The 14,904-nt window shown below is 40.8% G+C and overlaps 1 protein-coding gene across 2 annotated transcripts in view; it reads left to right on the top strand.

Moving 5' to 3' along the window:
- Nucleotides 1-23: 23 nt before the first annotated feature.
- The window catches only part of Ckap5 (cytoskeleton associated protein 5), a 132,750-nt gene continuing 117,869 nt past the window's right edge, over nucleotides 24-14,904 (top strand). Inside the window, exon 1 of one of the 2 annotated variants that reach the window (XM_029568551.1) lies at nucleotides 24-123. The gene's annotated coding sequence lies outside the window, so the exon portion shown is untranslated. Of the gene's footprint in view, nucleotides 253-14,904 lie in introns of both variants that reach the window. The other variant, XM_017800747.2, reaches the window with a different exon arrangement.

The following is a 14,904-nucleotide window of genomic DNA, read 5'->3' as shown; positions in this document are numbered from 1 at the left end:
CAATCAAAGGGCGACAGGCGGTGCGCAGAGGACCAATAAACAACGAGGACACTGCGGGGTGTGCGGCGGCCCAAGCGGTTTTAAACGGCTTAGAGCAGGCCCCTCGGTTTTGACCCGGCGGAGGTGAGTGGGCAGTGGGTCTCGCCCGCTGGCCTGCGCCCTGAGCCCTAGCGGCGCGCGCGAGTGGGGACCCTCAGGCTCAGGCGGAGCCCTCGGTGGACGCGCGCGGCCCCGGCCCAGCAAACCCCGCAGGTCTGAGGCGGCGAAGCGGGGTGGAGGCCGGGGAACCCGCGGCTGGCGGGGTGGGGGGCGTGGGTGCTCGCGTGCGGCGGAGACCCGGGCTGGGGCGCCGGGGAGCCGAACGCTCCGCAGCGGGGTGCGGGTGGCAGTGTTTGAGGGGCGCGGGCGGCGCCGCCCTGGAGGCTGAGGTGTTGCTGGACTGACGCGGGAACCGGGCGTGCAGGCCCGTAGTGGGGTACGCCTCGCCGAATTGTCAAATGAATGAATAAGAGCCGGTGAGGGCTGCGGTGGCCGTGAAGGGCCTAGTCGCCTCCTGGCGTGACAAGGACAGTGATGCCCAGGCCTGCCGCCACACCTGATCCCCTACCTGGGATGATGTTGACCGATTCTGAACATTAACCGCCCCGCCCTGATGCCTTGGTTTTTCTCCCTCAAAGAGTGTCAGTAGAGTTCATGTATTTTGCAGCCCTGAAGGTTTTGGGGAGAAATACAATAGCCTAGCAACTGCCTCGAAGACTAGGCGGGCCATGTTACTTTAAGGATCGTTGAATAAGATTTTTACTTTTTAGCTCTTAACAAATCATTGCCGTTGAGCTAGCTACCCGAAGTCGTGGTAATTGTCAGGATTTAATGCATCCCATTTTGTTTATTGCATAGAAAATGATGAGGGATGTTGCCAGAGTGGCTGCCATGTATTAGAAGATACATTCGTGTTGATGACTCTTAACAATGAGTTTTTGATTCCAGCATCAATAGAAGTTTTTGCAGAACTTGCCCCAAATTTATACATGACTCTAATTCTCTTGGGAACCAAGACATTAAATCTTGGCCCAGATATGATGACTTGCCTTATGTTATGCATAATTATAGAGCGGAAAACTCATTTTTAGAAAGGTGAATTCTCTTTTCTCCATTTTCATCACCCTGAAAAGTCCTTCTATGACCTACAGAGCAAATGAATCTTAACAATCACATTAGACTTTTCTAAAGTGACTGGACAAATTGTAATGTTATGAAATCTAATGATATAGATAAAAGAGAAATCAATTTGTCAACATAAATGAAACCTAGTTGGTAAACCTGTGAGGAAAAATTTTTTTCACAAAGTTTAAACAAATATATATATATATTTTTTGCATTTATTTGGCGGGTAGGGGGGTGGATACACATCCTGTAGCTGATGTCGAGGTCAATGGACAACTTGCTGGAGTTGGTTCTCTCCTTCCACCACGTGGGTTCTGGGGATTGATCTCAGGCCATAAGGCTTGACTACAAGCACCCTTACCTGCAGAGCCATCTCTCTAGCCACATAATTTTACACAAGTATTTAAAGGCTGTTCACTTAAGGTGATGACAAGCAAAGGTATTCCAAAGCATGCCATATACTTTTCTTCTCTATTACTTATAAAGTTTTGATAATCACCTTTGAATTTTGAAGAGTGGTGTGTGGTAATTCCATTATAGATACAGTCTAAAGCTGACAGTTCAGTTTTAGCAGTTCAGTAAATATGAATACCTTAATATTATCAGCACCTGGGTTTGAAGGAAACAATTAAAAAATAGCTTCTTTGACAGTACCTTTAGATAGAATTAAAAATCTTGATGAAGAATGAAAACTTGCCATGGGTGGTGGCTTATGCCCATAATCCCAACATGTGGGAGACTGAAGCAGGATTGCTGTGAATTGGAGACCGGCCTGGGCTACATAGTGGATTCCAGGCCAACCTGGATTACAGAGTGAAAGCTTGTCTTAAAAAAAAAAAAAAAAAAAACCAAAACAGCAAAACTCAAGAACAAATGAAAACCTCATATTCTTGCAAAACCAGGTTGTGTTAAACTCCTGACATAGATCTCATTCATTCATGCATTCACTTAACAGATACTGAGATTGATGTCTACTGGATGTTAAGCATTGTTCTAGATTCAAGAAAGATAGTGGTAAGCCAGGAAAAAAAAGTACCTAAGGGAATTTGACAGATTTATCTTTCAAACAGTTTAGCAAATTGTAGGGTTTTTTTTTATCCCTCTGGCTCAGCCTTGAACAAAGTAAATTCTCAAGTACTTTTACTGGCAGTAGCTAATAGTTACTGAATGATGTCTGTGTCACATTTCATCTTTCTTTTTTTTTTTTAAAACACCCTGTTGTATTTTACAGATGAGGGAACTGAGAAAGATTATGCAACTTGCTCAAAGTCATATAACTGATAGAATCTGAATTTGAATCCAAGTTAGCAGCCAGGGCTTTTTGGTCTTATGGTCATACTATATAAAGTAATAATATGGATAACAGGCATGGTCATTTTTTAGGGGGTCAGTTTAAAATATGGTGTTTACAGTGGGCCTTAACACCCAGGACAGAGTATATGGGTTGCAGTGGGGGGCTGTGGGAGGGTGCTGATGGGGATAGAGCTATAAAGATGATTCAGATTGAGATATTCTATATGAAATACAACTAAATTTAATGAAAGCAAATTTAAAAAAATATATGGTGTTTACCTTATGGGCAGCTGTGAGTACAGTAAGATAAGGGAGAGCATAAAATTGGCAGTTGTGTTTTGTTTTGAGATAGGACCTTGCTAGGTAGGCCTGACTAGCCTGAAACCCACTATGCTGATCTTGAATTTGTGGCAACCCTTCAACCTTTGCCACCTCAGTGCTGAGATTTGCAGACATTCTCTACCATATCTGGCTTAAAATTGGGATGTTAATCTGATTATGATAAATTCTTAGTGGTCAGTGTTGGGAAAGTTTGAGAATTTAAATGATTCTCATATTCTTAGATCTTCAATTCAAAGATACATTACTTAGGTTGTTCCTATCAGTACACTTAGCCTTGCCTCCTTGATACATTTCCAATATATTAAGCTTCATTTTGTCCTTTGCTTTTGCTGCTCTCTGCCTGGAACTTCCCACCCCATTTTCCTTTTTTTTTTTTTGTCATTTTGAGACAGGGTCTTGTAGCCCCAGCTGTCCTGGAACTCGCTGTGTAGACCAGGCTGGCCTCAAACTCACAAAGATCCACCTGCCTCAGCCTCCGAAGTGCTGGGATTAAAGGCGTGTGCTACCACGCCCAGCTCCCATTTTCCTTTTACTTCAAGTCTGTATTATAGGCTTAATCCAGGTTTAAGTTTATATGTTAGCCCCTCAAAGAAGCATTTTTCTAAGCTACCATTAGAGTAGCTAGCTGCCTTGGTGCCTTTTACCTCATTTTTCTTTGGTTTTTGTTTACTCTGTCAGATGTCTTCAGAAATAAAAGCAGAACATACATTTTTCCCCCTGTGGGAAGGTTATATCAGTACCTCAGACAATATCTAGAACAAAAGTAGGTGATCAGCTAGGCATGGTGGTGCGTAGCTGTAATTCAGTACTTGGGAGGAAGAGGCAGGAGGTATCAGGAGCTCAAGGTCATCCTTGTCTATATAATGAGTTTGAGGATAGCCTAGGTACAGTCCTGTCTGAAAAAAATTAAAAACAAGACCAGAGCCAGTAAGATGCCTCAAGTGGGTTCAGGGACTTGCTACCAAGCCTGATGACCTGAGTTTGAAGGTAGAAGGAGCCTGCATGTGTGTAAGTGTGCCTGTGTGTTTAATGCTGGAAGAAGCCAGAAGAGGGCAACAAATCCCTTGGAACTGGAGTTAGCTGTCATGTGAGTGCTGGAAACCAAATCTGGGTCCTCTGCAGGAGCAGCCAGTGCTCTTTACTGCTGAGCCATCACTCTAGCCCCGTGCAAGAACAGCCAGTGCTTTTAACCACTACATCATTTCCCCAGCCCCCAATACTGATATTTGTTTTTATGGGATTTTTATTTTTATTTTATGTGTGTGCATGTATTGCCTGCATGTGTGTAAGCGCACCCATGTCATGCAGTGCACATGGAGGACAGAAGAGGGCATCAAATCCCCTGGAACTGGAGTTACAGACAGTTGTTGTTAGCTGCCATGTGGGTGCTGGGATTCGAACCCCAATCTTCTGTAAGAACTGCCAATATTCTTAACTGTTGAGCCATCTGTCCAGCCCCTGTTTTTGTGTTTTTGAGACATGGTAGGAGGAGAGAACTAACTCCTGCCCCTGACCACCACATGTGTGATGTGGTATACTTGTGTGCACTCACACAAAATAAACAAATACATATTTAAAACTAAAAGACAAAGTAGATGGTCAGAAAGCCTTTTGAACAAAAGTGGCCCAAACTGACATAGTCTTCTCTATATGATAAATAAAACAATGTAACTATTTGTCTTGTGTTCGGTGTCTTTGGATGTGAACAGTATCTCCGTAGACTCAGAAGTCTTCAACTAAGAAAACTAGAAAATTCTAAGATTTATGTTTGTGTCACTTGTGTAGAAGTGCCTAGGCCCTTGTATATAGGCCTCTGCCACTGTGAGAACAGGACTGCTGTCTCCAGGGGGTCTGTGCCTTCCTATGCTGTTTGTATAGATAGACTAGATTCAGAATGAAAAAAAAAAATGAGGATTTTTCAAAGATTTTTTTTTTTTTTTACAAAAAATTATTTATGTGTATATCTGTGTTGGTGGGAGTGCCCATGGAGGCCAGAAGAAGGTGTCTGAATACCTGGAACTAGAGTTATAGGCAGGCAGTTTTGAGCCACCTGATATTGGTGCTGGGACTTGAACTCACGTCCTCTGGAAGAACAAATAAGTGCTTCCAAACAATGAGCCCTCTCTCCAACCCTAATTTATTTATTTTTATTTTATGTGTATGAGTATTTTCCTTGCATATATGTAAGTATCCTCAGAGACCAGAAGATCCCCTAGCACTGGAATTACCAATAGTTATGAGCCGCCATGTGGGTGCTGGAAACCAAATCTGAGTCCTCTTGAAGAGCAGCAAGTGCTCTTAATTGTTGAGCCGTCTCTCTAGCCCCAAGAATAGTTTTATTACCTTGAAAATTCTCAGTATTTGGAGGCAGGCAGATCTCTGGGAGATGGAAGCCAGTTTGGTCCGCATAGTGAGTTCCAAGCCAGCTGGGACCTCAGGGAGACCCTGTCTCAAAAAGAAAAAAAAAATTCTCAGTATTTGACCTATTTGCTCTCTCTTTCCTCACGTTCTGGCAACCACTCATCATTTTACTATCTTTGTAGTTTGTCTCTTCCAGAATGTCTTATAATCAGAATCATACCTTATATACTGTGTTCATACTGACTTCTTTCACTTCACTATATGACTAAGTTCATATATGTCTTTCTTGTCCTTTTTTTTTAAACAGAGTTTCCCTGTAGCCCCCAGCTGGCCTGGAACTCTGTGTAGACTCAGTGTCTATGAGAAATGCCTGTCTCTGCCTCTCAAGTGCTGGGATGAAAGGCATGTGCCACCACGCCTGGCAATGTTCTTGTCTTTTAAGGTTGAATAATAATGCATTCTATTTACACTGATTGCTTACCCATTTATCTGTTAATGGGCATTTGATTGCTTCTGCTTCTTGGCTGTTGTAAATAATGTTGCTCTGAAGTAAAATAGTGCTTCTCTGAACATGATTGTACAACTATGTCTTAGAGATCCTTTTGATTCTTTTGGGTTACACACCTAGAAATGAAATTGATGGATCACATGGTAATCCTATTTTTGATTTTTTTTAATGTGCATTTTTTCGTTTTCAATGTATTTTTAATTAAATTTTTATGTACTTCATACAAAACATCTTAATCAACTTTATACCCCCTCCTCCATCTGCACTCCCGCCATAGGCCCCTCCCTGGATTTCATGTATTCTGTCATATATGTTAAGGCTTGTTGAGTCAAGTTTGTGTACTCAGATGTCCCTCAGTGCAAGTTCATCCACTGGAGTTTAGTCAGACTATATAGAGTCTCTCCCTTAAAAAAGATCAATCAACTCCCTCACCTGGCAGTGATTAGCTGCCAGTATCTCTTTGACTAAGGTTGGGGCCTGCTGCCCATTTTATGATGCGTTTTTGTCCAAGTTTGCATGGGTCTTGTACATGCTGACACCGTTGCTGTAACTTCATATGAGCAAGTTCCCAGAGGTCTGGAAAACTGTTTCCTTATGATCATGCCACAACTGATCACACAGAGAAGTGTCTGAGAGATGTCTAGCCCTAAGTGACACATCTGCAGTGGAACCTCAGGCTCATGGAACATAGCAGAACAGAGGGTAGAAGGAAAACTAATATATCTCTCAATTCTCACCAACAAATCTTCCTCATGCAATAGAGTATGATGCACAGAAGGCCACAACTAGCCAAAACGTAGGGAATAAGAGACTGCAGAGAGCATGTCCTAGATAGGACTCCAGATTAAAACTCACCTACTCACAGCTCAGGGACTATTGCAGAAAAGGAGGCAGAAAGATTGTAAGAGCCAGGATTGGTGCATGATCATGAGGAAACAAGAGTCATGTATTCTAAAGATTAATTTTAGGCCAGGTGTGGTAGCACATGCCTTTAATCCCAGTAGAGGCGGAGTCAGTCAGATCTCTGTGAGTTCAAGGCTAGCCTGGTCTATATAGTTCCAGGCCAGCTGGGGCTACAGTGAGACCCTGTCTCAAAAAAATCGAAAAATAAAGTAAAAAAAAAAAAAAAATTTATTTATGTATATGTGTGCCAACATGTTAGTATGCCTATGGGTGCCAGAAGAGGATATAAGAGCCCTTGGAGCTGGAGTTACAGGTGATTGTGAGCCACTCAATGTGGGTGCTGGGAACCAAACTTCAGTTTGCAAGAGAATCAAGCACTTTTAACTGCTGAACCATTTCTTCAACCCCTGTATATTCTAAACATTAACCCTCATCAAGTGATTTGCAAGTATTTTCTTTATTCTATAGAAATGTATTCTATAAAAATAAATAAATTCACTCTGTTGATTTATCCCTTGATACACAAAAATTTTTTAAGTTTGATATACTTGCATTCGTCCTTTATCTTTTATGCTCTGTGTTTTTTTTTTTCTATCAGATGTACAAAACCATTGTTGAGTTTGATGTAAAATTAGTGTACAACTTCATTTGCATGTGGATATCCAGTCTTCCTGGGACTATTTGTTGAACATGCTGTCTTTCCCCATTGGACATTTTGGCCCATTTTTGATGAATACTTGACTGTGTTTAAGACAATATGTTTGGGGGCTTTCTATTTCATTATTCTACTTGTTTTCTTCCTAGTGACTGCATGCTGGGTCTTTAAGTGAGAGTCTTCCAACTTTGTTCTTTTTAAAAATTGTTTTGAGGGGCTGGAGAGATGGCTCAGCAGTTAAGAACACTGACTTTTCTTGCAGAAAACCCAGATTCAAATCCCAGCACCCACATGGCAGCTAACAACTGTCCGTACCTCCAGTCCCAGGGGATCCGACAGCCTCTTCTGACCTCCAAGGGCATTGCACAACATGGGTGCACTTATCTACATGCAGGCAATACATGCATACACATAAAATAAAAATAAATAAAAAAATTTTTTTAGTTGTTTTGACTCTTTAGAGTTCTTTCAAATTCTATGTGAGTTTTGAGGCCTGACATGGTGATGTACACCTTTGATTCTAGCACTTGGGAGGCAGAAGCAGGCAGATGTCTGTGAGTTCAAGGCCAACCTGGTCTACATAGTGAGTTCCAGGCCAGCTGGGGCTACAGGGAGACCCTGTCTCAAAAAGACAAAAAAAAAAAAAAATTCTATGTGAGTTTTGAGATGATTCCTTGTTTTTATTTGTTTGTTTCTTGAAATGAGGTCTCATTTTGTAGCTCAGACTGTCCTAAAACTCATTATGTATCCTAGGATGACTTCGGTCTCTAAGTGCTGGGATATAAATCCAAGTTACCACACCTGGCTTATGGTGAATTCTTTTATTTCTATAAAAAAAACTGGTGATGCATGCCTTTAATCCCAGCACTCAGGAGGCAGAGGTAGGTGGATCTCTGTGAGTTTGAGGCTAGCTTGGTCTCCATAGCGAATCCAGGCCAGCTGGGGCTACAGGGAGACCCTGTCTCAAAAAGACAAAACAAAAAAAAAAAAACCACCCTAAAACTGATATTGGAATTTTGAAAGGAATTACATTAGATCTATAAATTGCTTTGGGTATCATGGACATTTTAATGTATATATTTTTAACTTTTAGTTTTATGTGTATGAGTGTCATGCCTACATGTATGTAAGTACACCCGTGGCATGCAGTGCCCATGGCCTGGAACTGGAGTTACGGATGGTCGTTAGCCACCTTGTGAGTATTGGAATTCAAACCCAGTTCCTCTGCAAGAGTAGCCAGTGTGCTTAACTATAAGCATTCTTTCCAGCCTCATCTTAGTATTGTTTAATCTTCTGAACTCAGATATCTTCCCACTCATTTGCTTTCCTTAATTTCATTCAGTAGTGTTTTATAGTTTTCAGTGTATGGCTGACCTCCAGTTTGCTATATAGACCAGACTGGGCTTGAACTCATAGAGGTCTGCCTGCCTTTGCCTCCTGAATGCTGGGATTAAAGGCCTGTACTATCATGCTTGGCAATTTTTTTTCTTTTGATTGTTCATTGTTATGTATCTGATATTGCATATTGATTTTTTTTTTGTTTTCATCTTTTTTGAGACAGGGTCTTCCTGGAGCCCCAGCTGGCCTGGAACTCACTTTGTAGACCAGGCTAGCCTCGAACTCACAGAGATCCACCTGCCTCTGCCTCCTGAGTGCTGGGACTAAAGGTGTGCGCCACCACACCCGGCACATACTGATTTTTATATACTGAGACTTTGCTGAGCCTATTCTAACTCTGTGTGTGTGTGTGTGTGTGTGTAGTTTTTAGGGGGTTTTGGTGAGTTTTTTTGTCTTTATGAGACAGGGTCTCCCTGTAGCTCCAGCTGGCCTGGAACTCGAAATGTAGTCCAGGCTGGCCTGAAACTCACAGAGCTCCGCCTGCCTCTGCCTCCTGAGTGCTGGATTAAAGGCATGTGCCACCATGCCTGGCTCTAGGGTTGTTTTTTTTTGTTTTTTGGTGTTTTTTTTTTTTTTTTAAATCTAAGAGAGGTCATTTTGTCTGAGCCATTGGGACACACCAGCATTCGAGAAGTAGAGACAGGAGGACGAGGAGTTCAAGGGTACTCTGGGGAGTTTGAGACCAGCCTGTGCTACATGAGACTCTGTCTCAAAAATAAACAAAAAAATGAAAAGAAAAAAGTAATTTTATTTTTATATTTTGAATACCTTTTATTTCTTGTCTAATTGTTCTTAGATTGTCAATTCTATGGAGGCAGAGACAGGCGGATCTCTGTGATTTCAAGGCCAGCCTGGTCTACATAGAGAGTTCCAGGCCACCTGGAGCTATAGGGAGATCCTGTCTCAAAAAGACCGAAACAAAGAAGAAAAGCTTCTTCGGTGTTTCACTGTTAAGTATGATACTAGCTGAGGCTTTTCATAAATGACTTACATTGAGAGAATTTACTTCTATTTTTAGTGGGTTGAATATTTTGTTTTTTCAAGATTTTTATTATTTTTGGCTGTGTGTGTCTAACTGTAGGTATGTACTTCCGTGTGCAAGTGGCCTCTGGAGCTGGAGTTACAAATGATTGTGAGTTTTCTGACATGAGTGCTGGGAACTGAACTCCAGTCCTCTGGAAGAATAGCAGGTGCTCTTAACCTTAACTGCTGAACCACTAATCCAGCCCCTATTTTATTTTGGTTTTGCCTTTAAATCATGAGAGGGTATTAAATCCTATTAAATGCTTTTTTTGTGTGCATCAGTTGAAATTATCATGTGGTTTTTGCCCTTTACGCTGTTGTTGTCTATTGATATTTTCTTTTCCTTTTTTTTTTGTCTTTTTGAGACAGGGTCTCCCTTTGGCCCCAGCTGTCCTGGAACTCACTATGTAGACCAAGTTGGTCTTGAACTCACAGAAATCCGCTGCCTCTGCCTTCCGAGTGCTGGGATTAAAGGCGTGCACCACCACGCCTCGCTTATTAATATTTTTTTAATGTTGGTATGTTGGTTCATTCCTGCAACTCAAGAATAAACCCACTTGGTCATCATGTGTAGTCTTTTTAATGTGCTGTTGAATTCTTAGCTTGCTCTTATTTTATTAAGGGTTTTCATATTCATCAAGGATGTTGGTCTATAATTTCTTACAATGTCTTTGTATGGCTTTACTATCAGAGTACGGCCTTGGCAGAATGAGTTTGGAAAACTTCTATGAGATGTAGTGTTCTGATGTTTTTGGAAATTTTCAGTATTATTGGTACTAATTCTTTATTTTAGTAGAATTTTCCAGTGAAAATGGTTCTGGACCTTAAAGATACACTTTAAAATCTCTTTCCAGTGATGATTGATAGTAGTCTATTCAGCTGGGTCTAGCAACTTATGTACAGGCCATAGGAAAGTCTGCTCTGAATCGATGCTAACTGCTTAGTACCACATATTGCTCTAGATGTGATGAGATGATTCAGAAACTCTTCAGAACTGTGTGTAAGAAAAAAGTACAATTCAGATTTGTGATTTCCTGAACTGTTGTTTGTTTCTCTTGGGCCAGATTCTTTTCCCCTGGATCAAATTGCTGCTTTTGCAAGACTTAGGAGGTTGATAATGGAATTTTACCTTTGATTCACCTGTGTGAATCCCTGCCTTTTCTTCTGCTTGCTTGCCTATTTATTTATTTATATTTATTTTTATTTATTTGAGATGTGTTCAGTAGCCCAGGCTGGCCTCAAACTATGGAACTGTGGAAGGATGATATTGAACTCCTGATCTTTTGCCTCTCCCTCCCAAGTGCTAAGATTATAGGCATGGGTTACTGTGCCTGGTTTGAATCCTTATTTTGATTTGGGATTAAAATATTCTACAAGAAGTGAGTGTCTGAGAAAGGGAAATGATGAGAGAATGCAGATTTATTACTGTGTGTGTGCATGTATGCATTCCATGGTGCACACATGAAGGCCAGAGGACAACTTGGTGTAGTCAGTTCTTTCCTTCTACCTTTATGTGGATTCTGGGAATTGAACTCAGGATGCTAGGCTTGCTAAGTAAGTGTCTTTACCTGCTGAATCATCTTACATGCTCCTAGAATGTAGATTTATGCAAGCTGTTTGGATTGTTACTATTTCTTTTCCTTTTTTTTTTTTTTTTTTTGAGACAGGGTCTCCCTGTAGCCCCAGCTGTCCTGGAACTCACTGTGTAGATCAGGCTGACCTTAAACTCACAAAGATTCGCCTGCCTCTGCCTCCCAAGTGCTGGGATTAAAGGCGTGCGCCACCACTCCCGGCTTATTTTATTATTATTTTTGTTTTATGTGTATGAGTGTATTGCCTGCATGTGTAAGTGTACCTGTGTCGTGCAGTGCCCAAGGAGGTCAGAAGAGGATGTCAGATTCCCCTGGAACTGGAGTTACAGATAGTTGTTAGCTACCATGTAGGTGCTGGGCATTGAACCTGGGTCCTCTGCAAGAGGACTGCTGCTCTTAACTGCTGAACCATCATCTCTCCAGCCCCCTGAATTGTTACTATTTCTATAATGCTAGAATAAAGCAAACTGCCACTCCTTCACAGTAAGTTAATCAAGGGGTGGAAAATACAGCTGCAGTTTTTGCCAGTGCTGAGAAACTTGATGTTGAAAACATGCTCTTTGTTGTCAGATACCATTTCCTAACATTTTAGAGTGGTAAGACTCAAATACAGACTCATGGTTTTATACATGAGAACACTAAAGCCCCAAGTTTTACAACTAGTGTCAGGGAAAAAGTTGTAGGATTTTTTTTTTTTTTTCTTTCTTTCTTTCTAGTCCAGTATGCCTCTCAGAGTGAAAAAATAATGAACATTTGCCTTCCTACACCTCTACTTAAATACTACAGAGTATTTTTTTGCCGGGGGGGGGTCTTTTTGAGACAGGGTCTCCCTGTAGCCCCATCTGCCCTGGAACTCACTATGTAGACCAGGCTGGCCTTGAACTCACAGAGATCCTCCTGCCTCTGCCTCCCGAGTGCTGGTATTAAAGGCATGCGCCACCATGCCCGGCCACTACAGAGTATTTTTTTATATTATAAGACAAAGTTCTCCTATTTTAAAACTCATATAGTATTTAATATATTAAAAATAATAAATGAGGGAGCTGGAGAGATGTCCAGTTAAGATGACCAGTTAAGAGCACTGTTTTTTCTTGCAAAAGACCAGGTTTGAATCCCAGCACCCACATGGCAGCTAACAACCACCTGTAACTCCAGTTCCAGGGAATCCAAAGTCCTCTACTGACCTTCCTGGGCTTTGTGGGACATGGATACACTTATATACATGCAGGCATACATACATACACATAAAATAAATGATTTATTGTTTGTTTAATAAAAATAAAAATATGCTGTAATTTTTTTTTTTTGAGACAGGGTCTCCCTGTAGCCCCAGCTGGCCTGGAATTCACTATGTAGACCAGGCTGGCCTTGAACTCACAGATATCTGCCTGCCTCTGCTTCCTGAGTGCTGGGATTAAAGTCATGCACCACCACACCCAGGTGCTGTAATTTTTTAAAAGCAAGCACCTATACTCCTAAGTAAAGAACTAAATCATTATCATTGTTCAGGCAACCTTCCTTCCTTTCATCCCTGATTATATTCTCTGCCTTTTCTATGTTGAGTTTTCCGAATATCCTCTGACCTTCTATGTTGAGTTTTCAGAATATCCCCTGAAATTTTTTTTTTTAAGATTTTATTATTTCATGTACATAAGTGTTTTGCCTGCCTGCATGTAAGTGTACCACATGCATGCATTTCCCATAGAGGCTGGAGAGGGTCTGGTGCTGGAGTTAAGGACTGGAGACCAATAAGTGTTCTTAACCACTGGTTCATCTCTCCAGCCCCTTTGGCCTTCCCTTCCTTCCTTCCTACCTTCCTTCCTTCCTTCCTTCCTTTTCTGTTTTGTTTTGTTTTGTTTTGTTTTGTTTTGTTTTGTTTGATACAGGGTCTCCCTATAGCCCCAACTGCCCTGGAACTCATACCACCTAGCTATCCCACTCGTGGGTTATTACCCAAGGGAAATACAGAAACCTCTATGGGATGGTTGATAGCATTGTTTTCAAAATGTGGAGGAAACAAGTCAGTATCTTCACTGGTAAACAGAGGAAAATGTGTTTTATCTTACAACAGAGAACAGAAAGGAAGAAACTACTGTTCTGCTCACCTACATGGATGATCTGTTATTTTTTTGTTTCTGGTATTTCTGGGGATGGAACCCAGTGCATACATATGATAGGCAAGCACTCTGTCACTGAGCCACACCCCTGCCCTTTATCTCAGTTTTATTATACTGAGTAAAAGAAACTAGGCTCAAAAACCAACATATCAGCATATGATGTTTTTATATAACACTGTTGAAAAGGCTATACTATAGGAACTGATTGGTGGTTGCCTAGAAGTGAGGTGAGGCATTAACTATAAGGATCACAAGGGAAATTTTGTTGTTGAAGATGACCTTGATTATGGTGATGGATATGTGACTCTGTGTTTGTCAGAACTGTGTATTATACAGAATGAATTTTACTGTACGTGAGTTATATAGCTCAGTAAGCCTGACCTTAAATGAAAGGTCTTGGCTCAGGGGATCTTTCTTTCTGTAGTTAATACTGCGTGGACAACTAAGAACACAGGGAGATAGAAGCAACCAGTGTGATGGATACTATATATTTTCCTTTTTAAGTATAAAAGAAATCTAATAGATGAATTAATATTTATTGAACATTGTACATTTTATTTAATTTTATTCTAGGCATTGTTTCTAAGGACTTTATAAATCTAGTGAGCCTGTCTAAGTTCATCTCCTGCCTCTGCTTCTTGAGTGCTGGGCTTATAGATATATGCCACAATGCCAGCAAGATTTTCTTGAAGCGTAAGAAATGCTACCTTCTAATACATGCATTATTTCCCCATGTTCTTTTCCACTTTTTATTCATATACATATGTGATATTTACTAAGTCATTCCTTATGTTAAGGACACTACTGCTGCCCAAAAATCTGTTGAATTATAAAGGTTTTACATGTCTAGTTTTGTCTTTGTGTTATAATAAAGAAAAGGAAGTAATAACCAAAATAGAGCTGGAAGTATAGTCTAATAGTAGATGGCTTGACTAATATGCATGAGACCCTGGATTTAATCCCTAGTATAACAAAATAAAAGTAAGGTGTACTATGTTTGGATTGTGATATTTGTTTGGTGAAGAATCCAATAATTAGGAATATTTATAGAAAGTGTTCATACAATTAGGAGCAAAGATACAAATCTCTATAAGCATCATTTCAGGGGCTGGAGAGCTGGTGCAGCTGTTAAAAGCTCAGGCTCACAACCAAAAAGAATCATCTCAAGCTCTAGGGACTGGAGCTGTGGCTCAGTGGTTAAGAGCACTTGCAGTGCAATCCTGAGGACTGAAGTTTAGATCCCAGATGCTGTGTAATAAGTCAGGTGCACCACAAACTTACATAACACTCATTCAGAGGGATCCAACACCCTCTTTTGACCTCAGAGTACACAGGCCCATATACCCACATATACTCATGCACACACACAGATAAATAAAAAAAAATTTAATTTTAAAAAAGAATCATCTCAGTCTCTGATATCTGAAACAGATTTGTATAATCAGTGAGTTCATTCTTTAATTTTTTAAAAAATATTTTATTATTTTTATTTTATGTGTATGAGTGTATTGCCTGCATGTATGCGAGTGCGTGTGTGTCATGCAATGC

Source organism: Nannospalax galili, unplaced genomic scaffold (assembly GCF_000622305.1).
Source record: "Nannospalax galili isolate Female #2095 unplaced genomic scaffold, S.galili_v1.0 scaffold1200, whole genome shotgun sequence".
NCBI lineage: Eukaryota > Metazoa > Chordata > Mammalia > Rodentia > Spalacidae > Nannospalax > Nannospalax galili.
Note: the sequence above shows the minus strand (reverse complement) of the source record. Positions and strands in the feature narration are given on the sequence as shown.